Source organism: Tauraco erythrolophus, chromosome 7 (assembly GCF_009769465.1).
Source record: "Tauraco erythrolophus isolate bTauEry1 chromosome 7, bTauEry1.pri, whole genome shotgun sequence".
In the NCBI taxonomy this organism is placed as follows: domain Eukaryota; kingdom Metazoa; phylum Chordata; class Aves; order Musophagiformes; family Musophagidae; genus Tauraco; species Tauraco erythrolophus.
The window spans coordinates 7,661,910-7,685,524 of NC_141471.1; the positions used below are offsets into that span (position 1 = coordinate 7,661,910).

The 23,615-nt window shown below is 40.3% G+C and overlaps 1 protein-coding gene across 13 annotated transcripts in view; it reads right to left on the reverse strand.

Annotated features, from left to right (window-relative positions):
- KMT2C (lysine methyltransferase 2C) overlaps window positions 1–23,615 on the reverse strand; it is a 211,770-nt gene that overhangs the window by 177,343 nt on the left and 10,812 nt on the right. Inside the window, exon 1 of one of the 13 annotated variants that reach the window (XM_086614348.1) lies at window positions 15,564–15,790. The exons of the other annotated variants lie outside the window; for them this stretch is intronic. The gene's annotated coding sequence lies outside the window, so the exon portion shown is untranslated. Of the gene's footprint in view, window positions 1–15,563; window positions 15,791–23,615 lie in introns of those variants that run through there. 13 annotated transcript variants of the gene reach the window in all.

Consider the following 23,615-nt stretch of genomic DNA (forward strand, 5'->3'; position numbering starts at 1 on the left):
CTCTATGTATCTTTGTTCTGTTTCAATGACAGATTGCACTAGAAATACCTTTTTACTGCAAACTTTAGACAGCTATGGCATCCAGGCTCTGCAGCATTCAGCATATCAGAAAATGGATATTCTAGGATTCTTTAATTCTCAAGACTTGGGAGAAAATCTAAGACACCCAGAAATTTCAGGTGTCAATGTTCTGTCCTACAAGCTGCAAAACAAGCAAGAAAACTAATCTCACAGAAAAACAAATACTAGTTTTCTTCTTTGCATCTGGATCCTACAGTAAAGGTAACATGGTTGGTTCAATGTCCCCAAGGGAAACTTTCTTCATCTGAACAGCTGGAAATAATGTTTTGTTGGAGGAAACACAGTATTTTGAAGTAGAGCTCCTCCCAGTAAGAGCTTTGAGAGGATGACAGGTAGACATAAAATAACACAACCAAAAATTTTACCTTCTCTAGATACAGACACATCCCAACGTCTTATTTTCTTATATCCAATCCTATGGTCCAATTTACAGATACGTTGAGGGTAAACCTCTTCCAAAAGTGAAACCAGAAGTTGAGGTTTAGCTTTCCTTAGAAAATAAAAAAAAAACTAAAGCTTCAGTCTCACTAGACACACCCATATTAGCACAATCCAACATTTCATTTATTGCAGAATAACACTAAGTTGGTAACACACAGCATAAGAACTTCAACTTAAAGAAAAAAAAAACACAGAAAAGGTGTGCAACCATTAAAAAGCATTGCTTAGGAATCCCACTGAACCAATTCTAAGCTTACATAAAAACTATCATCAAATATCAACAGAATAAATTTCTGTTGTTTCACTTCCAAATTGAATGAAAGAACTATTTAAATGCTTAGCCTTGGATGTGCACAGTAAAATAAAAAAACAGGAGTCCAAGAGTCTGACTCAAAACTATCACACTTGCATGTGCAGTGCTGAATAATTAACCTATGTTCTTCTTCAAGGACTATCTGAAAGCCCTTCTGTCTTTTATGCTTTCTGTTATCAGTATCATTCAAAGAATTTGGATTAAAAGCCTATACAACTCTAAATAATTACGAAAGCATTTTTTTTTCTGTATGAAAACCTTTGAATTCTAAAGACTTCTTCATGAATTGTTCTTCTGAAGAATTCTATTCTTTTTTTTTTTAAAGTTTCCTTGGCCATAAATTTCATATTAAGGTTCATTCAAAAGAGATTATAAAATTAAAATTGTTAAATTTAATACCTAATAAATACAGATATATCCTCACTACGATGCATGAAAGAATCCATCAATGGCTTTGATTTTTTTCAATTACTTACAGCACACTTTAGAAAATGTACTGCTGAAGAATTAATCAGGGGGAAAAAAACCTCTGAAAAATTTCATTCATTCCTAAAAATCTCAGATAAAAATCAGTTTGCTACCTTATTTCACCAGCTGCAAAATTCAATCTCTACTGCCTTGCACACACTTGAACGTTGTATGAACCGGGTTCATGGGCAAAATACAATGCTGGTCTGATACGTTACTTATGAACATCTTAAACACTAAGAATGATTTCTGCTTCTTTTTATCAAGCAGTTGTTCCAAGTGAGGATAGCAACTACTGATGTTCTTAACACCCTAAGAAAAAACTTTATAGATTCTCATTTTTTAAGAGACACAACAGAAACTATCAAGGTTGTTCTACATGACAACTGTATCAAAAGAAAATGTACTTAAAATAACTGCGACTCAGATAAACACCTACTATGGGTTTATAATAGGGATCCTGTTCCAATAAAGCAAAATGAGTTCCACTATTCTCCTACAACCAGATTTTTAATACTTGCATTAAAGCTAAGGAAAACAGTCGAGTTCATATTACACACACTTTTAAAAACAAATTTATAAAAGAAGTACATCTGAAGCCACATCTTAAAAAAAAATAACAGTCAACACACTACTTAAAAATATTTTGGTGTTCTTAGATCTTCCTGAATAACAGGATTAAAATTTCTAAAACAATCATAGAAAGTCAAGATTTAAGCCACATTAGAAAACCCTCCCCTAAAGCATCCAGTTATTCCAATACTCCTTAAGGCAGAGTTTCACGACAAAAATACTTTTTTTGTGCAGCAGAGACATACAAAAGGATTCTTCGGGATGCCGAACACTTTCAGAACTCTCCAGTGATGACTCATCCTGTTATGTATACAAAGCTTTCATTAAAAAAAAAAAAAAAAGTCAGTTGGCATCATTACAGATGCACAGTTAGCAATCTTCAACTTACTGTTATTTCTCATACAAAGTATTCTAAACACTCTGCAATAAAGTATTCTGGTATGCTAATTTTGGGGAGGAAAACGTGCAACTTAACTTGAATGGCCTTTCTTACACAAAGAGTTTCTACTCTAGTTCACAAAGTGCTCCAAGATGGCCTCGAATACAATTTTTAGCCAGACAGAAATTCTTTGTTGCTCCATGTCAGTTCCTTGCCAGTTGTGCTGATCAACTATTTTGCCAAAACAAGAAAAATAAGTCTTTCAAATGAGTCTTGATGAGTGCAACAACAACAAAAAAAACCCACTTCTTAAAAAAAAAAAAAACAGAAAAGAAAAAAAAAGGGGAGAGGGGAGTTTAACTGTTCCTAAAAACTTTGAGACAGCCAGAGGAATGCTTTCCTTAGAAGCATTGTTTCAATGCCCCCTAAAATTAATTTATTTATTTAGATAATCTGTTGTAATGCAACAAAACCATAATAAACTAAAAACTGCCACATAGGTGCAAATTAATGTATTGAACTGTATTACTATACTGATAAGTATTTGTCCATAAGACAGCTTTCTTTTTTTACATATAACTTCTTTGAAATGTGGTGTTGGTGTTTTGTTTTTTTTTTAATTGGCTCTTGTTTGCTTTACTTATGCACATGAATATTTGCAAGATGTACTAGAAACCAGAAGCTTCCCACAGTGCTACCTGCAGCACAAGCATCCTGCACTTTACTCCATCAAGTATTGGATCTGGTCTTTCCAGACCAGGCTTACAAGTCGAGAGGATCGTTTTCCTTCATGCCTCTTCATCTCCTACCTGCAGGCAGAAGGCAGCCACGTACAAACCCAGCTAAAGCTCCGCAGCAGCGGTGGAGCTTTAAATCAAACCAACGTTTACCCTGTGAAACTCATCTCAAGATGTACTTCGCACAGGCAGCTATCTGGAGTTAGCGACCCTCCCACAGTATCATCTGGCCAAATTCAAACAAACAAGCAAGATACAAATAATGTCCTCTCTGTTCAATCCCCCCAGCCACTCACTTCTCTAATAATTCAGTTCCTCGTGTTGATCCTTTTCTAAATATGGCCACATATGCATAAGAAGCGAGCCTCGGTGCCAGCTATGCAATTTCTCTTTCCCGCTGGGGACACGCTTTCCAGCAACTCAGATGTTTTCAGCACAGGCGCCTCCCCCACCACTGCCACATATACATTTTATTTTATTTCTTATAAACGCCTCTTACCCACAGCAATTCCAAGTGCCAAATCATCTGAATTCAGAGCGTGTCAAAAGAAAAGCCAGCTCTTAGAACTTACATAGCGTTTTCTATCCCTTCCTTTTCTGCAACATGTTGATTTGGAAATACTCTTCATTTGCTCAAACTCCAACAACCACAAGAAGTCAGCTAGCTGTCCAGTCTCTCCGGACATTGATGCTGATCACAGGACTTGATCAACTATACGCTGTTTCCAATAAGTTTAGCTTTTCATAGCTACTGTCACAGCTATACTTGATCAAAGATACAAATTAAATTTGCGGATTTATGCTATGAGTCTTTGAGCTTGAAGCATAATGATTTCCATGTTTCACAAAAAAACAAACCTAAAGAACAGCCCAGTTTTTTCCAGACAAGATAAGAAGGCTTGTCTTAGAAAGCATAACTAAATCCTTTTGATTTTTTTAATTTAGCCATAATTTTTTGTTATTCTCTCATTATTTATGTACTACCATAGGTGGTCATGGTAAATTAACAACATAATTTATGCTGGTTCTCTAACCGTAAGACTAGCTTATTAATTAAATTATTATAAAAAAAAAAAGACAACAGTCTTTGGTAGTTAAAAAGTAGAGGTATAGGAAAACAAGAGACACCCCTAGTCAACAACAGGAGCTTCATATTTAATATTTCTCTTCAGAAGACTACATTTTAAATTAAAGCAGACACCATTTTCATTTAATTGCATTTAATCGTCAGTCGATCTAAGAGGAGAGACAAATAACAGAAAGCCAGCTGAATGCAGTGCATCTTCAGCAGAGGTTTGAATGAGCCTGGGGTTTGGGGTGGTGAACAATCAGCCTCACAAACAAGAGAGACATTTCAAAACACACAGCACAAACATAATGGAGGGTCTAGCGCAAAGCATGGGCTTGGCTCCATCTAACAAACAAAAGGGGATACTTTAATCATATTTTAATGAGGGTTTGCACGTGACCTGGTCCATTAGACACTGAAATGCTGCTGCAGTTACCATACAGCCACCTCGGCATTTGGTGGCTAATGCTCAAACTGGCCACTACAGCACCCCTGAGGAAGGAAATAAATAAATAGGGCTGCAGCAGCTTTGGTCGATAACACTGTTAATACACTGGGGGGTTTAAAGATCTGTAGATTCACCAACATCAGCATGATCAATTGTGAAGCCTTAACTCACCAATAACCAGTTCTATCAGGAAACAATATGCAGAATAATTAAGTCCATTTATGGTATATACAAAATAGGGTCATCATCCAGACACAAACATTATTTAACTAACAGAATGAATCAGAACCTAAGCTATGTAATATAGACATTTAACATCAGAAAACAAGATGCCATGATTCCTTACGGCTGCAAAAAGTGAAAAAATGTACTGCCCTAAGAACGACAAGAGCACTTGCTAACAGTCCAGCCAGCCTGCTCTTGGAGTGCATTTGTCCCTTAATGCCTTCAAAAAGCAGTTCCATTACACACATACACAATTTTTTCAGTTTAAATACAATCTCACTGATGTAACCTGGTGCTCTCCGCTCGGTCTTTGGTATTTGTGCACCTCTTTGAAAAGCATACGGTCTGCTTTTCCCACACGTACATTTTCATGCATCTTGATAATTACAATCACGATTCACATTGAAAGGTGATCACAGAATTGACATTTACTGTCTCTTCTGACACATACTACATGGCCCTGATGCTAGTAGGTAGGGAGTTCAAGAAAATCCCAAGAAAAAGGCAGCTATTCTTCTCCCAATAGGCAGTTAAACTGTGGTACTTTGTGCTCAGCACATTTAAAGCTTGTGTGATCAAGGAGGGATGGAAGGACATAGGGCTAACACTCAACAGAGATACCATCCTTGAGTCCAAAAATCCCACCATTGTTTCCCAACCTTCCTTAATTAGTAGTTCAGGGAAGTATTACAAAATTACTCTTTTCTTGTTTTCCTTCCTAGGCATCTGTTATTAACCACCGCAGGAAACATGATGATGGGACATCCAGATCTTTGATCTGACCCAGTATAGCTGCTGTTGTGAAACAGATAATTTCTCCATATTGTCTTACAAATAGACTCGGAACCAAGAGTTAGGAAAACAAAGCTCATCGTATTGCCCAAATTACTGTCACACCTAAAGACTGATCTTTTAACAACACTAACCTCCATTTCCATCCTTCTATTCAACATCCTGAACTGTGAATAGCGAACACAGTATTACGTAGCCTTTAGTGGTTTACTAAATTTCATTCCTCTAAAAGACTTGTTCCTGATTTCTCATGTCCAGAGACTCTAATACAGTCCCACAGAGAATCAGTTCTGTGTGGTGAGAGGCAGGGGGAAGCAAAGAAAATATCTGAGCATCCTATATACCTTCCCATTCAGTCGATGGCTCACTAGGATCTTTGTCCATATTGTATTGAAAATATTATGCTAAGCACCATATATGCCTTATCCCTTAGTTGAGTGGTCATTATCTACCACAGGGAAAAATAAGAAATAACCTCAGGAAGAGCAAGCTTCATGTCATACAATCACGCTTTTCAACAAGATGATTTCGCAGTCAAAAAGCACCTACTCTTCTGGTATTTAAACACCATCAAGCTCTTCCGGCAGCTCAGTGGATTCTCCTAAGTCACCAAATTCCTTGCACAGCCTCAGAAACAACCTAAGCATCGTGTGTCATATCACTGAAGAAAGTCAGGTGACATTTTGCTGCTACCTTCTAATTCGAAATAATATCCAATCCTAGCACACCAGCATTCTAACCTTACTTTTCAAAGAGAATTTATATTTTTTTGCTTCTTTTAGTCAGCTAAAAGACTGAAGAGAGAGATTCATGGAAGTTTATTTTGCCCCCCACCCTGGATCAAGTAATATAGTTAAGTAACAAACAAGCTCCTGGTCACAGACGGTCTTATTTGAATACCATGTAGATTCCCCAATCTTCACAGTTGAAGCTGTGAACCTATCTGGGAAGGCAGGTAGGTAGTGCTTGTAGAGAGGGCTGAGGGAAAGCTCATAAGATGGTTGTCTCCTGGGGAAAAGAGACAGAGTAAAAGGCAATTTATTATCTGTGGATGACAAAGAGGTGAGCTTTATGGCAGGGGTGCAGGGAAAATATTAGAGTACGATTGTATTTTGTCATTTGTTAATTTGTCACGCTCATGACTTCAACCATCCCACAAGTCCTGATTTTCAGCACCCAGGTTCATCTTCTTGATGAAATTTGGCATGCATCTTTGAATGCCAGGACCAAAGAGTTAAGGACAGAGTTTTATGAGAACCACGCGGTATTCATTGACTGTGGGCAAGTGCATTCTCATATCTACAAGTTGCTTAATTTCATCCATCCACTTTCCATGAGGATGTGGTGAATGTTCATGAAGAAATCTGGTAAATGTATTATGCAGAATTCTGTAATCTGTGTGATTCTCTCTTGGAGTGCATGTACTGGAGTGGCCATGGAGCTCTTTTGGCAAATTTCACTTTTGCTGCTCAAGTACAATCCAGGTATAGGATGATCTGTAGAAAGCTTGCTTCTGACAAGTTTAGCAGGCTTAGGAGGCTGCTAGAAGGACTGGAGAGAAGATTCCAGGAGAGATTATTTCAAGATAGAATCATAGAATGGTTTGGGTTGGAAGGGACCTCAAAGATCATCTAGTTTCAACCCCCCTGCCATGGGCAGAGAAATCCTCCACTACACCAGGTTGCCCAAAGCCTCATCCAACCTGGCCTTGAACACCTCCAGGGATGGGGCATCTACAACTTCTGTGGGCAATCTGTTCCAGTACCTCACCACCCTCAATGTAAAGCATTTCTTTCTTATATCTAACCTAAATCTGCCCTCTTTCAGTTTAAAGCCATTGCCCCTTGTCCTATCACTACATACCCTTGTCAAAAGTCCCTCTCCAGCTTTCCTGTAGGCCCCCTTTAGGTACTGGAAGGCTGCTATAAGATGACCCCGGAGCCTTCTCTTCTCCAAGCTGAACAGCCCCAACTCTCTCAGCCTGTCTTCATAGCAGAGGTGCTCCAGCCCTCGGATCATCTTCGTGGCCCTCCTCTGGACTCGTTCCAGTAGCTCCCTGTCCTTCTTGTGTTGGGGACTCCAGAGCTGAACACAGTATTCCAGGTGGGGTCTCACGAGAGCTGAGTAGAGGGGCAGAATCACTTCCCTCGACCTGCTGGCCACGCTAAGATATGTGTTCTTTCAGTAGAGGCTGCAACCACTCAAAAGATTCTGCAAATTGATTTCAGATTCCAGATGTGGAAGGTACTTTCTGCAGTGACATTAAGTGCTCATTGGGCAGATGGACATCTTGTGAAAAAAACATATTTCCCTATGTGTGCCCAAACGCTTATCTGTTTTACTCAGTTACAACAGTTTTACATAAGATGCAACCACTCCCCTGCCTTCTTGCTTCTCTTATAGCTTTAAGAGACATAACATCACCACCACTGCTTTTCTGCCCCTAACTATACCACTATGGCACATCTTTCAAATATCTCACAAATAATTTCATGCTCAGAGGATGCTACAGAACAGTCAAAAAAATTTATCCTTACAACCTGCTGAAGAGACCACAACCATCATTGACTTTTCTATTACAAAGATCTACAAGACAGCCTTCTCCAAAAAGTCTCCTACTCTTCACCTACAAATATACATTACTCACCAGGAGAGCCAACTCTTCTATATCTGCCTCCTGGCCTGCAAATTCTGGCACAGGAGATGATGAAAAGTACATGGATAGCATGTGGACTCCTATGTACAAAATTATTAGGCCCTATATCGCTCTGATAAAACTTAACACACAATATCAGTACTTACGATGTCGCTGTGTGTTTGATAAAACTGTGTATCAGACAGTAGGCTGCGTCTCAGAGGCATGAAATACACGTCTAGCTCAGGAAGAATACAACCAAATAAACCCAGTTCTCTCTGAGTGGCCCAGAAGTGCCCTTTATTTCTTTGTTCTCTACACACAACAGGACCGTGATTCTTGTCAGCATTTGGAAGCAGTGAAGTAAAACATGACTAACAAATTGACAGTAAAGGAATAACACAGAAATCAAGAACAAGTTTATGCAATGTATAATTGTTATGATTTCAGCTAAGCACTGAATCCCAGTTCCATGGAATCTCAGTTGACGGAAAACTAGTCTTATTTTCTTGAAATCTGAAGAACGAAAAACTATTCTGCAATGTCTGGTTTATTTTTTCCAAAGCATCCTGTTCCCCATGCTTTTTGACCAGGAAGAGCAGCAATTGGCTACCACTATTCAAAATAGCAGACACAGGACAGACTGGACTATCGAATTCTTACCCATGCTGATGAGCGATTTCTCTCATGACTATTTTATTCCAATGGAAAACTTTCTATTGACTTCAGTCATCTTTGAAACAGAATTGTGTACCTTAGAGAATATCCTGTCGTCCTGATCAATAATTAAGTGAATCCATACAGTACCTATTCACTGACAATTCTTTATTTGGAGGTCCAGAGGCATCAATAATGAAAACTCCTCCATAGTACCGGTGAAGCTGTCAGCAGCAGACACTGAAGACTAGGCAGCCGCAAGAAGAGAAATAAATATCTAAATATAATATAGGATTGTTTACATATGAACTGTATGTAGGTGTCTCATTGATCAGAACTACCTCGCCCTAACCTTCATTTCTCCCAGCTATCACTAGAAGAAACAGGAGCAAACAATCTTCATCAGCTGGGGTGATGGCAGCAGATGTCCCAACTGGCAGTAGCAATTTCTGGCTGCACACCACAGTTCAGAAACTCTGACTTCCCGGTAATGCACTAAACAGAAGTCAACCGATTTCAAAACATCCCCAAGGGAGGCAATAGAACTGCCTAAAATAGTAGCTGCTCACCCATTCAGCTTTAGGATTCCAAAACTTTCTATGGAAAAGTGACATAACCATCTCAGTAACTGAACCTCAGCCGTCAAGACAGGCTCAATAGCTACGTGCATTTCTGAAAAGCGGAAGAGAGAAAACAATTAACTTACAAACTCCTCATAGCTAAACATTCCACATCATTCTAGGTAGATTTCACTACCTGAAGACAAATATACTGAAAAAAAAAATATTCCATTATTTTACGTTTTGTAGACAAATACATAAGCTAAACAAAATATACAGGCCAGACCCCTCTCCCCAGTCCAGTTTCAAGAATTTGTTCATGCAAGACTGAACGCTGATCCACACAAATCCCCTCAAATCTTCCAGGCTTCTTCACCATCACTCTCTTCTCCCAAGAACTAGACTGCAAATTATAATAGTTGCTGTGTAACACTGTCTTTATATCATTCTTTAAAGTGTTATTTTTCTTTAATTAAAAATCTCAGCTTCCTTTAACAAGGTGAAAACAGAAGATGACAAGGGACAAATGGAAGGGAAAAGATGGTTAAATTCACTTGTGTCCTGGTTTTAACTGGGACAGAGTTAGTTTTTCTTTTTAGCAGCTAGAGGAGCTCCGTGTTTTAGATTTAGACTGGGATTTGTTATGAGAAGAACGCTGACAGCACACTGATGTTTATAATTGGCACTGAGACATCAAGGGCTTTTCAGCTCCCCATGTTTTGCCAGTGTGCAGGGGCACAACAGGCGGGGGGGGAGCATGGCCAGGACAAAGGGTACACAACTCCCCTCATGACTTGAACTTAGACTCAGGATTGAGAGTCAAATTAGCCAATGGAGTGTTCCATATCATACAACATCATGCCTGGTATATAGACCAGAGCTGACCAGGAAGCTGGGGAATTCTCTTCTGAGGGCTCTCTCAGACTCTCGGAGTTCTCTCTCTCTCTCACTCTCTTTTTGGGCCTCTCACTCATCTGGGATTGTGGTGTCGGGACTTATCTGTTTCGGGATCATTTGCCAGGATGGGACAGGCGTTGGTCACTGGGTGGTGAGCAGTTACCCTGTGCATCACTTGTCTGTACATATTATTATCATATTATACATATTTTAATATGTTTTTATTATTTTATCATTATTACTTTGATTTATTATTATTATTAAATTGTTCTTATCTCAACCCACAAATCTTCTTCTCTTTTCCCCTTTAATTCTCTTTGTCATTCCCTGAGGGTGGGGGAGGGTGAGCAAGCGGCTCTGCGGAGTTTAGTTGCCAGCCAGGTTAAATCAAGACCACTTGAAAAGACTGCTCACAGGCAAGCTATCGCACCGAGATGGATTAAGGTGAAAGAAAAAGACTGAAGTCTATGTTTCTCATCCTCAATCTCCCATCCTGTCTTAAAGATTATGTTCCTGTAACTCCGGATTCCCCACTTCTGATCACTGCAAACCCACAATTCTTTCAAAAGCCCTTTACCTTCCTTTTGTACCCATTTCTACATGCAATCAGCCTTCTACTAAAATATCATAAAGCCAACATGAATTTTCAAATGAGAAAAGTCTGTTGTCTGTCAAAGGTTAAAAAAGTACTTACTGTTCCACCCAGACCTCCATTTTATGACGGTAACGAATGTATAATGAATGACTTCTGCCACAGCTATGACTAAAGCCTTTATACACAAGACAAGGTAAGGCTGACATGGCAGTGACAACATCTAGCACACCTTCTATTATTTGGCCCAGATCAAATTACCTTTGAAAAGGTTAGAAAATTTTCTAGACTCATTCCCTCATTGCTCTCCTTGACCACCAGCTGTACCTGCTTGCTTGTTAAACGCACTCTCAATGGTGCCACAAAACTGTATTGCCAAAATCGCTCAACTTAAGTGGAAGTGCAAGGCAACTAAAATAAAGCTCCAGTCTTAGTCCTTCTTCTCATTGCTCCAGATACGCTGTCCTTGTGAAGGCCCATCCCTTCCCCCTGCTCTGTTCTCTTTGTTCTGCCAATTACATCGCATCCATTCACCCTGGTCCTTACACTTAGAAAAAGCCTTCGAATTCCATCAAACTCATTATCCTCACAAGTAATTTGATTCAAAGAAGGTAGATTTCTGTAAGCATAAATAAGAATTCTGCTTGATGTTTTCTGAATTCTGGAAAAAACACAGCTCTCTTTCCTCCTGGTCTAATCCCATCCCAAACAAATCTCCTATGGAATGATTATTCCATAACTGCCCACTTTAGAGTTTGTCACATTTTTCTCTGTGGCATCTCATGTCACACACTAACAGGGGGCAAGAGTATAATTTAGATCCTAAGGTGGTTGGGGCAGAAGCGTAACTATAAACCAGGCATGATCTGAATGCTCTCACATTCAGATCTTCCTAAACAGAGTCTTACAAAAGCAATTTACATTCTCATTTTACAGCACTGGGGTATTCGAGGCACAAAAATTAAAAATAAGGATAATAAAAGAAAAAAAAAAAAGAGAGAAGGAGGAAAAAAAAAAAGAGAAAGGGAGATCTAGAGTAAAACAACATGGAAGTGCGTGGAAGTGTTTGTGGTTAGGAGGAACACACTGAGTTCCATCTAAAACAAAGAATTCCTCCCTGAAACCGAAATATACCCAAGAACTGCAAGTCCTGACTAAACAAACAAATAAATGCACAAGTAGACTCTTCTTCCATGCCTTCACCTTCTATGAGTGTCTAATTACACAATGTTACTCAAGTATTTACCTTTCAACGCTTGGTAACCAGGATGAAACCATGGGTCAAAGTAGCCAACGCAAAATCTTTATTTTCTAGCTATCTTACAAAAGCGCCACCAGCACAAACCACACCTACTGTGTAACATTTCAACAGAGAACACAGACAAGAAGGAGACTTCATCAAAGAGACAGATAGAAATGCAATGCGCTATGACTAACTTTTAACAGATCTTATGGAGGAGTCAAATATCCCCCATACAGGCAACATCATCCATACTTCTGCCTGGCATTGGACCTCAACTTTGAGAGGAAAATAAGTCCCAACGAGGCCACATATAATTATGATCCATTTTTTAAATTTCCAAAGGAAAAAGCTTAACTGTGATGTTTTGCCACACATTTTGATATGCATCTATATCTAAGACATTAGGAAAAAAATCTGTAAAGACCACTCAAAGACACATCTGTTTGCTGAATACGTTCCGCATCAGATGACCAAAGAGAAAGACTTGAACACTCTTAAACAGAAGGCGCTCACCTACTCGCAATACTACGTGACTGTTTCTCTAGCATACGGCTTTTCCTACCGAATTTCTGTGATATTTCCTGGTTCACCTTAGCCATCCCAGAGTGCACCGCTATGGCACAGCAAATGCCATGAATCGCAAGACGACACCTGATATCTATGATATCACATACTGGGATACTGCCAGAGAACCACAACATGCCAAAAGGATTTCACAGAGAAAAGACAGAACTATAAAAGACTAGCTAAAGGCCCACTGTCAACCAGTTTTTAATACTGCTTTCTGAAAACACACTACCTCCTAGAGTTTCCACAAGCCTTAGTAGTTACTAAAATTGGAATGGCCCAAATAAAACAAAAAAAAAGGATCTTTCAGCTTGTTTAGAGTGTGCTTTTGACAACACTTCAGAGCCAGTTTTCCTTCTTCTTGGGCTGCATATTTTACACTGAATGATATACAAAGTATATATACTATTCTATACTAAGAGTTTTCTATCCACACTTCGGGAACAAGAAAACAGCTGCAAAGCCGTGAGATTTGAGAGCAGTGATGATAAAAGAATACTTTTACCACTATTTTTAAATAGCTGACTAAATTTCAGGCTGGAAATACCCTGCAAAGCACATGCTGAATGGTCCTTTTAGCATGAAACAAAAGCAGAAATCAATACATGGCTGCTTTTCGTTTTTGCTCAGCCATTTACCTTTAAGAGATCATTTTCAGGCAAGTCCAATGAACAGTCCCATTAAGAAAGCGTACATGATGCAACTACTTTCTACTGGCATATTATGTAGACAACAATAATGCCACTGCTTGCCTTCCCCCACACAAAAACTCTCCAAGAACATTTTGCCAAAACTCTGCAGGAGTTTCTGTTTGAGAAAGAACAATACAGAAGGGGAAAAAAAAAAAAAAAAAAAAAAAGGATGTAAGTCAACTGAGTACAGAGTCTGACAAAATAATTATACCAAAATTCAGTAACAATTCTACAAAAAAAAAAAAAAAAGAAGAGTATTTTTCCCTAAGAGCATCTAGATTTAATGTCGACAGAATATTACTTATTACTTTGCACGGAAAAGATACAACGTAAGAGCAGACTCATAAAACAGTTTACAAACAGTTTACCTGCAAGTGAGGCAAGTAAAAACTACAGATACTCAAACTCCAAGTATATGGCCAAAAGAAAGGACATTTACAACAAAACAGTGAAGGAAGCATACACCAAATACTTCAAAAATAAATGTACAGTCGTCATTAGTGAAATGACTGAACGGGCAGCGTAGATGCAGCTGATCACATTAGCACTGAGAAAAGTGTATCTTCTCTCCCGCCTCCATCTGCCTTACAAGTAGATGGTTAAAATATTTGCACTAAACAGTCTGGGAGCTGCAGGGTTTTTTTCTGTAGCAAGTGTATTTTATTCTGCAGGAACATCAAACACAACATACGCACATCACCATGATGTATAAAAAGCACAAAGACCCCTACATGTAAGCTCCAGCTTAGTAACTGTGCTTACTTCGATACACAGTATTTTATATAGTCCCCGAGAACCTTTAAATGCCTGCCTATTTGTTTCAGTTTTGCAATAGGAGTATTAACACACTACTGCTTTATTTCTTCAGATTAAAAAAAAAAAAAAACGCAAATTATTTTCACACTGATCTTCAGTTCTTTCAAAAACTCTGAATATGCTGTAACGCTATTCTACAAAACAGTGAAGTTCAATAATAAAACCGAACTAACTCAGGAACATTTTTCAATTATGTAATGAATCTGGCTACAGTATTAACCAATGATTCACTGGTGAGTCTAACATTTAGTATCCACAATTAGATACATGACTGAAACAGTTTTTTAGAAAAATACAAAACACCGTAGCAGTTAACTGGCTCGTATTTTTAAAGCATAGGTTGTTTGGGTTTGTTCTGTTTTAAAACAAACCTGCTACAAAGTAATCCCACTGAAAACAGGGATAGCCAGCCTCTCATTTTGTCTAGATCAAAAAACCAAAACAAAATAGACTTTTCCTTTCCTTTATAGTTTGTATCAAGTTTGCTAAAGCCAGCCAGTTACATAACACTTACTTTGACTTATGACCTATTTGCTCACTGCTCATATAAAAATCATCATATATGATGGTCCGAACATCCATTACGCACTCGGAATAAAGCATATTTTAAAAAGTGCTCTTTTTTTTTTCCTTTCTTTTAATTTAGGACTATAGATAAAAGCAGCTGGGAAGATCATCTAAAATTAACACCATGCAGGTATGCTTCAAAATCATGTAAAACTAAAATGGTACTCTTCTAAAAAATAGTGTGTACAGAGTACTTTAAAATATTTAAGAAAAATAATCCTATCTCATTTTCCATCACTCCAGAATTCAGACCAGGAAATGAAAGTGCTAAAAAAATAAAAAAAAAAAAGGGGGGGAGGGGGGAGAGAGTTGTGCCATAGCTAACCACGGAAAGCCGGAATTTTAAAAGGATATACGCGTGTGTCCGTGCGGACACACGTGTGTGCCTGGGTGCACACACAGAGCAGGGATGACCAGATGACCGGCTGCAGAAGCCCGGTCAGACTCGAGCTCGGCTTTTGTGTTTGTTGTTTCTCCCACCCTCTTTTTTTTTTTTTTTTTTTTTTTTTTTTTTTTTAATGGTCGAGGATTATCTAGTGAGCGTGTAACTTGATATACGTCCACGTCTGTGTTCGGGTAGCTGCCTTTTTTTTTTTTTTTTTTTTCCCCGACCAAACGCCCTAAAATTCCCTCTCCCGAGTGTCAGCGGCGCCCGAGTCCCCCCGCCAAGTTTCTCGCCCCGGTCCCGGCGGCCGGTCCCCGCGGCGCCCCCCGCCCGGGGCATCACCCCGCGGCCCGCCGCGCACAGCCCTGCGCCCGCTGTCACAGTTCGCCCTTTCATACAAAGAAGTTAAACGCCAGACGTACTCACCCCCGGCGAACTGCTTTTGCGCGACATAGCCCAGCCCCGCGGAACCTCTCACAAATCCCCTCTGGAAAATGGAGGGGCCGGCATCGGTGCCCGCCCGTGCGATCCGCAGGAAAGAGAAGTTATTTACATGTCACGGCCCCCGAGCCCAGCGCCGTGCGGAGACACCGACTGCTCAGCACTCCCCGCGATCAGCCATATTCCTCTCGCCGCTCGGTGGGAGCGCTTCCCAGGCCACTGCCCCGGGGCCTCGGCGCGGCCGGGCGGGCGCGGCGCGGGCGGCTCTACAGGGCGCCCATGGCGGCGCCGCCGGGGGAGCGATCCGCCACAGCCCCGATCGCCTCGGAACTTCAGCTCAGGATCCTCCCCGAACCAGGCTGGAGCCGGCGGCGGAGGAGGGCGGAGGGGGAGGGGAGCGAAGGGGAAGGGGAGGGGAGGGGAAAGGGAGGAAAAAAAAAATTAAAAAAAAAAAAAAAAAAAAAAAGAGCCGAGCGAGAGAAAGTAGATCCGACGCAGCCGGGCGCCGCCAATGTGCGGACCGGAGTCCTGCGGCAGGAGCCGGGGCCGCCGCGCCGCCCGCGCCACGCGAGGCAGAGCGGCGGCGGCCGCGGGCGCAGCGCCCCCGCCGGAGGCTCCCGCCGCCCGCGCCCCCGCCCCGCACCCCCGGCGGGGCCGCGGCGGCGCTGGCGCCGAAGGGGCCGGGGGCCGCCGGGGGCGGGCGCGGCGCAGGGCGGCCCGAGGGCTCCGCGCGTCCCGGCAGGCTGCGGCGGGCCGGCGCTGGCAGCGCCCGGTCTGGCCTCACGCAAGCCCCTGTCCTGGAAACACCCTCCGAGCCCGGCGGGCGGCAGCTCCCCCGGTTCCCTGCTTCTTCCCCGCCTCCCTTCCCCCAACGACCGCACTTTCCCGTTTAACAAAGCGGCACAACTCCAAAGTTACAAAACGTTTCCATAGAGGCCGAGCGCTTCCCCGGCGGAGCCCTCCTCGGCTGCTGGGGCTGCCCTGCGAAAAAAAAGGACTTCAGCCTTAAAGATTAAGGTGTGACTTAGGGGATCGCCTTCTTTTCGTCTTTCTCCCCCCTCCTTTTAAATATTTTTCAGGCTGCTCTACACTTCTCCAAACCCAATCCGGAACAGAGAAGCTAAGCAAGCAAGCTTGACAAATGTCCCTCTACAAACGGCTCTTTCCTAATCCTTCGTATGGTCCCTGCCAATTTTGTTTTTCTTCTACAGGGAGAAAAACAAATCAAGACCACATTACGCAACTGTCATTTCACTTGTATTGACAGACACTTGCAAACCCATCGGTCTGCCAATTTAAGTAGTAACGCAACTACCTTTGTTCAACTTCCCTTCACGCAAAAACCCCGAAACAGCTGTAGTGTGGTGCTTTGCTTGTCAATCTTTCATAAGTTTTCTTAAAATTTGTTTAAATATCAGACATCTGCAAGACACAGGTTGACACGTTGACAACAATACTCTGACTTATCTGCCAACCAAAACCAAGACCATGCGTTACGTCTGTTTTCTCACTCATCTTACTTTTTTTTAATTAAATTCTCTTCTGTTACACCGAGCTGCAACTGGATGTACTTAACCCAGTGTGCTTCTGGTGTGCACAAGCAAATAAGTTCAGTATTGCCTTATCAGTACTGGTTAGAGAAATTCTCAATAAATGCACTTGGGAACTCAAAAAGACCATTTTACCCCTAAGACTGAACAAAACAACCCCAAAACCCCACACAGATTCATACAGCGAGATCTGCCCAGGCAGAGGGAGTGGACCAACGCTGCCTATCACTACATTTTCAATTGAAACACGCTCTGGGTGCCTGGCCTACAGGAAAGTTTTTATCAAACCAATTCTCCAGAGATTAAGATAAAATTTTAAAAAGAAAGCACTCAAATGAAACAATCTCCACGTGTTTACTCTGAAACAAGTAACTATTGTATGAGAGCCATTGTGCCATGTTAGTACGGGTACGGACACACAAATATATTTCGCTACAAGGAGCTATCGAGCGACCGCTTATCGGCACATCTCTGGTAACCAGGCGCATTAGCACACTTAGTCTGCTGCAGTGAGAAGATTAAATATAAATATGTTACTACAAACCTCAGTAAAGACGGTAAATGTCAATATTTTATTTTGCAGTAAGGGTTGGTTATTTTGGTCCAACCAACAAGTGGTGAATTGCTAAACCAGCACCGAGACAGCGATGAATTTGCCTGTTGCCTTTACCACTCACAGCCCTTTAGGTTTAACCAGGACAAATCCCTCTCAGACACACACCTCTGAATAGTTTAAACATTTTTCTAACCAGTCATTCTGAGATTAACTAAAATAAACTCTTCTTAAATCAAAGAAGACACCCAACAGTGGACAGAAGCTGCGTTATTTTCCAAATCATATTAAATAAAATGGGTTTCTGTGTTTATACTAGCAGGGTACACAAGGCTAGGGCACCAAGTTTACTGATAGTTTATATCAGCTATCCCATAACTGCCTATTTATATAAGCTTCCACTGCAACACTGGTGCGGTACCTCCTGAGATGATACCCCTGATGCACCACAAATTCACAAAGTTGTTTGTACTCTTCCACCTTAAACCTGAAAATATTTTCAAACATGTTATACTCCGTAAAAAAATGCATGTTTTAACATACCAGGTAATGGGTCACCTGACAGGTTTGTTTGTGCTAACAAGACAAGTTGCAATTTAATAATAGCTGGTTAAAATAATAATAATAAATTACTCTCAGTACTTTTCCCTGCTGTTCATGTGACCCAAGACGCAAGCTAACAAGTATAAAGTCATCTTAGCTGGTCTTGTTCTTCCCGAGAGCTTCAAACATGGAGCTGCAGTTTCTCTCTCATGCAAGATTTAGTTCTTTTACTGTAAAAGCACATTAATTGCCATAAAAATCTTATTAAGGACAAAACTGTAATTTTACTACAGCACAGTCAGATATGGTCCAACACCAGTCATGTTGTTCAAGCCTTACTTTGCCACGCAAACTGCCCATAAATTGCCTTCAGTGGGATTACACAATGAGCTAAAGGAACAACTCGGGATAGGGTTTCACATTCAGCAGCAATTCTAATCGAAGCTGATCCCACCTCATGCCTCTTCTTCCCAGCCACTGACCTGTGCTCATTCAGCTATGTGTTGGATCATGTCGTGAACCACATGAGGAGACCAATCTGGCAATAAAGTAATCCAGCAAGAATCACAGCATGGTTTGGGTTGGAAGGCACATGGAAGATCATCTAGTTCCAACCCCCCTGCCATGGCCAGAGACACCTTCCACTAGACCAGGTTGCTCAAAGCCTCATCCAACCTGGACAGAAGCAGCAGGACTGGACACTGAGAAAAGGCAAAGCAATTTTGCCTACATCGATTTCCTGCCCTGATTCGCACAAACGTGTGTCACCACAATGGCAAGGCAGAAACTGTTCAAGACAACACTTCTGCCAAGAAAATGTACATGGGAAAAATGGGATCAGTCATCTCTCCTAAGACAGACTTTTTTCTGTAAGCAACAGAAGCCATGGATTTAATGATTAAGCTAAAAACTTATGTCTATACATATGTCGGACTGTTTTCTTCCAAACTCAAACTGATTAACTCAAGGATACAACTCTCTTGAGTTATCAAGACACATTTAGGGCAGCATGCCTTATCTGTTTATGATAGGCCCTATTGACAATTTCTAACTTTTGGAGAACGTTACTTCACAGGAGTCAAGAGAAATTCAGTCATAGATACATGATCACTTCCAATATATTCCAATCTAAATTTCAGGTGCAATACATGTACAAATAAGAGACACAGGCTTCACAACAGAAGTATTATTTGGTTACTACAGCTAGGTCACACATTTGATTTGGTACATTATTGAACTTAAAATGTACAAAGATAAATATATTAAGAAGCACAAAAATGTGTTGCCTTTTTTAAGCATGTTTCTCAACATCTGCTGACCTGCTACTTCCAACATCTTCAGTGAGTTTCTAATAATACTATAGTAGAATCATAATGACTTGAGATTAAGCAGTAACTATCTCACTACAAAAAGACAAGGAAGAAAAGAAAACTCAAATATTTTTTCCTTAGCCTGGCAATTCTGCTGAAATGTAAAGGCAATTTACCTTCTAGCACCCTTTTATGCTTCCATGCTACAAATCAACTTGAACCACTCTCTTCTGTGAATACAGTTTCTTGTAAATTCCACTTTTCATGCCAAAGCATAGATTAACCAGAAGTAGTGTGTCTTCTTTTTCTCTCACATTGGAAAGGTTTAGAAGTTCTCAATTTCTAATCTGTACTAAAACCACCTCTGGAGATAGACTCCATTCCTAAAAGTAAAAAAAAAAAAAGAGGTTCCAAACCTTATTTTTCCTCTTCCCTGTGCTCTCTCTTCTTGTGAGCATGAACCAGACCATATCTGGAACCCAAGACAAGTCAGCAGCATACCATACAGCCAAGAAACACATTTTGTCATTAACTACATACCCACGTTAACATACTATTATAAATTTGATTTAAAGCCATTACATCTAAGACGTCATATCTAGCAAGCATACTAGAAATAAAATTTGAACAGTAACACAAGCTAGGTAATTGAAATAGCTTTCTACATAGAAAGCATCAAGTTCTGTCTATTTTTTACAGCTTTGACAAGTTTTGGCAAGTATCACTGAAAAGGCTCAAGGTGTATTTCTTCCCTGATGTCTTTCCATGCTTCAGCCAAAAGTTACCGTCCCTGTGACAGAGATGGCACAGGACATTCCAATGCAAAGCCTACCAGTACACTTAATTCACTGATGAATGTGAATTTGAGGTAGAAAGCCCAAAGAACAAGCTGGAGCATACTCTTCTGCCTCCATGGCTGGTATCTTCCCACAGTGCATCAACACAGATGTCTCAAGGTAGCTTGAGCTCACAAGGCATCACCCAGATCTTGTCCAGTAATACAATGCAAACAGTAGCATCAATGGAGAAGCATAGACTGTATCAGGTTAAAAAGCATTTCTGAAAAAATATTTGAAATAAAAAAACATAGGTCTTCAAATCTTGCATTACCTCTAGAAATCTCAGATTTCCTTCCTTCCTTCTTTGCTTTGCCAACAGCACTGTTTTACCTGGTGTTGAAGCAGCATGGCACGGTGCTTTCCTATAGAAACGCTGCACAACAGACACGAGTCTCACGACTTGTGTCTACTTTACACAAGTACTAAGTGCTGAGATGCGTAAACTCGGTTGCGTAACTGAAGTGATAATGTAGCGCTGCTTACCAGAAATGGAAATACAGATGTGAGCAAAAGAATTTTGAAAGGACTGAAAACCAATATAGACAAATAGGCCACAAATTGAAAAGAAGATGCAAGAAGAGAAGAGGTAAAAACCAGGCAATACCTAAGCACTCACGGGCCATCAGAAAATGACTCGTTGCTAATGACATGCGTCGTTAGCTGCTGGAACAGGCAGGACAAAACTGTTTTCAACAGTGCACGATGGAAGTCCAACCAGAATACAAATTCTGACATATTTTCTTCAAAGTGATCAAAATAGCCCTACCCTTTCCTAGCAGATAAACTTTTAAATATACTCTTTAAGAAGAAAATCTGGAATGTCAGGTGACTCCATTTCTAAGGGGAAAAAAAACACCAGCAAACCCTAGTAAGGAAGTAATCATTTATTTAGTGTATGTGGAATCACACAGATTAATAGCTAAAGCAAGTATCAGATGACAGAGGGAATAAGGAACACAAACAATGAAACAAAGAGATTTAGTAAACTATCTTCTTTCAAGAAATAATAAAGGAAAACACTTTCTACAAAATAAAGGTTATTACACATAATTCACTGTGTAAACACAATGGATACAACATAAACAATGGACATGACCATCAGATGCTCATAGAACAGGATCATACAACAACTCAGGTTGGGAAAGACCTCGAAGGTCAGATAGCCCAACCTCCTGCTCCAAGTAGGTTGAACAGAGTCAGTTCCCAAAATGGTTTACAAATATTTTTGAAGTTCAATTCAATGTTTACATAGCTGTGTAATTATACACAGTGCTGAAATCTGATGGTGAGACCCTATTTAAAATAACCTATGCCCCCAACAAACCAAGTACAGACAACAGATATCAGGGCATAATATTCAGATGGTCTATATCCCACCTAAACCCCTTTGTCCAGTATTTCCTCTATGGCTCTAAGGAACTCCCTGCTCCCTTAGTCCTTCTGAATTGCATTTGAGATACTTAGTTCTCTCTTCCGCCTAAGCATAAAGACTTCAGCAGAATTGGAGTACGCTTCCTCCTAATCATTATTTCTTTAGAGTACTAAAAGAAATGTCATTGTTCTTTTAAAGCTCTGAAAGAAAACTGTCCAGATAGAAACTAGACCATCACAATGTTGCTGAAAAAGAAACCCAGGTGGCATGACTGCAGGAGCTAGAATCCAGTCTCTGCCCTGTCCCCAAGGCCCATTACTAATAGCTGTCATGCAATATGCTCCCACACCACGTGACATGGTCACATCCATGTAGCTGTACGCTCTCCAGGTTCAGTTAGAGCTATTTTAGAACAAAAGCTTTTTTAGAACAACAACAAAAAAAACACCAAACCAAGTAAACAAAGACATACATGAAAATACACCAAAGAACAGAAAAACTCAACAACTTGATCTAACACTCACAGTCTTTATATAAAGCCAACTAACAAACGTCTATCACAATACTTTCCCAAATTCTAGTCAAACAAGGAAAACAGTGCACCTTAGAATATACAGGACAGCTGAGAGCCCAAGCTTCAACTCAACAAGTTTATACATGTCCAAGACAGTTATGACTTCACTTTTTTGAAGTGTGAGCATGTTAACTAAGTATAGACAAGAAAGTCTCATTGGTCTAAAAAAGTCTTCAAAATAACATGGTCAAGCTAACAATTTAAAACCAGGTTCTTTTTGCCTATCAAGACAGTCTAAAGCAAGTAAAATGAAAAAAAAAAATATTGAATGAAGTAAACTGAAAATATTCCTAAAACAATATTTATTTACATTAGGTTATCAGTAATTTAAACCCTCTGTTAACTGGTTAATGAGCCTTGAGATCAAGATTTTCTGCTCGTCCACAAAGCAGGTATACAATCAACAGCACTTCTTCTGTTTTGTTCTACCTGGGTATCCTTATCTGAGAAGACCACATGTAGAGCACACAAAATACATGAGTCTACCAAGTTTTTGGAATAAATTCTTTACCAATAAACACATTCAAACCAGAAATGATTGTATCTCCAAGCTGTACACAGCACACGAGAGGACAAAGAATACTCTCCCATTCCATTACAAAAAGAGGCAGCAGAATAACCAGCCACGAGCCAACCCTGTCTGCTACATGAAAGACCTTAGGGAAATAATTTCTTTAAATAATCTTGCTTACAGATCATTTATTTCCTGAGTTACCCCCCCATTTCTGGGCCCAGTTCTCTCCTAAAGGGTTTCTGGAAGACACAGGCAGAAAAATAAATTAGAATTCCCACTGAATCTGTTTTGCACTTTCCTTTGTATAAATCTCTAGCAGGATGCCTGATGCAAGGTTAATTATGCAAAACATGAACCAGGAAAAATGGTGTGTCAGAAGACTGAAGTGGCACTGAAAGCGACCGTTTCCCAGAGCCTTATGGCTTGTACATCCCATCTCATCTACTCCCTCTAGAGCAATTCTGCTGTGAGCTGTTCTTCCTAAACTTACATCCCTATGGGTTAGAGAACATTAACTGTGGCACAGTGTTTGCCCAGGAGGCTGAAAGTAAAACTGATGAGAATTCTACTGGTTACATTGAATTTGTCCTTTAAAAAAAAAATAATCTAAAACAAAAAAAACCCCACCAGTTATAGTTAAAGTAGTAAATTAAACATAGTTGGTGATGTTGGCCTTGAGGCTGACTAGCACAGAACAGCCTACACCCATGCTATCTAATTTTCAACCTCCCAAACAAAACAGCCACATGTAAACTACGTTGGGAACAGTGCACAGCCCACAT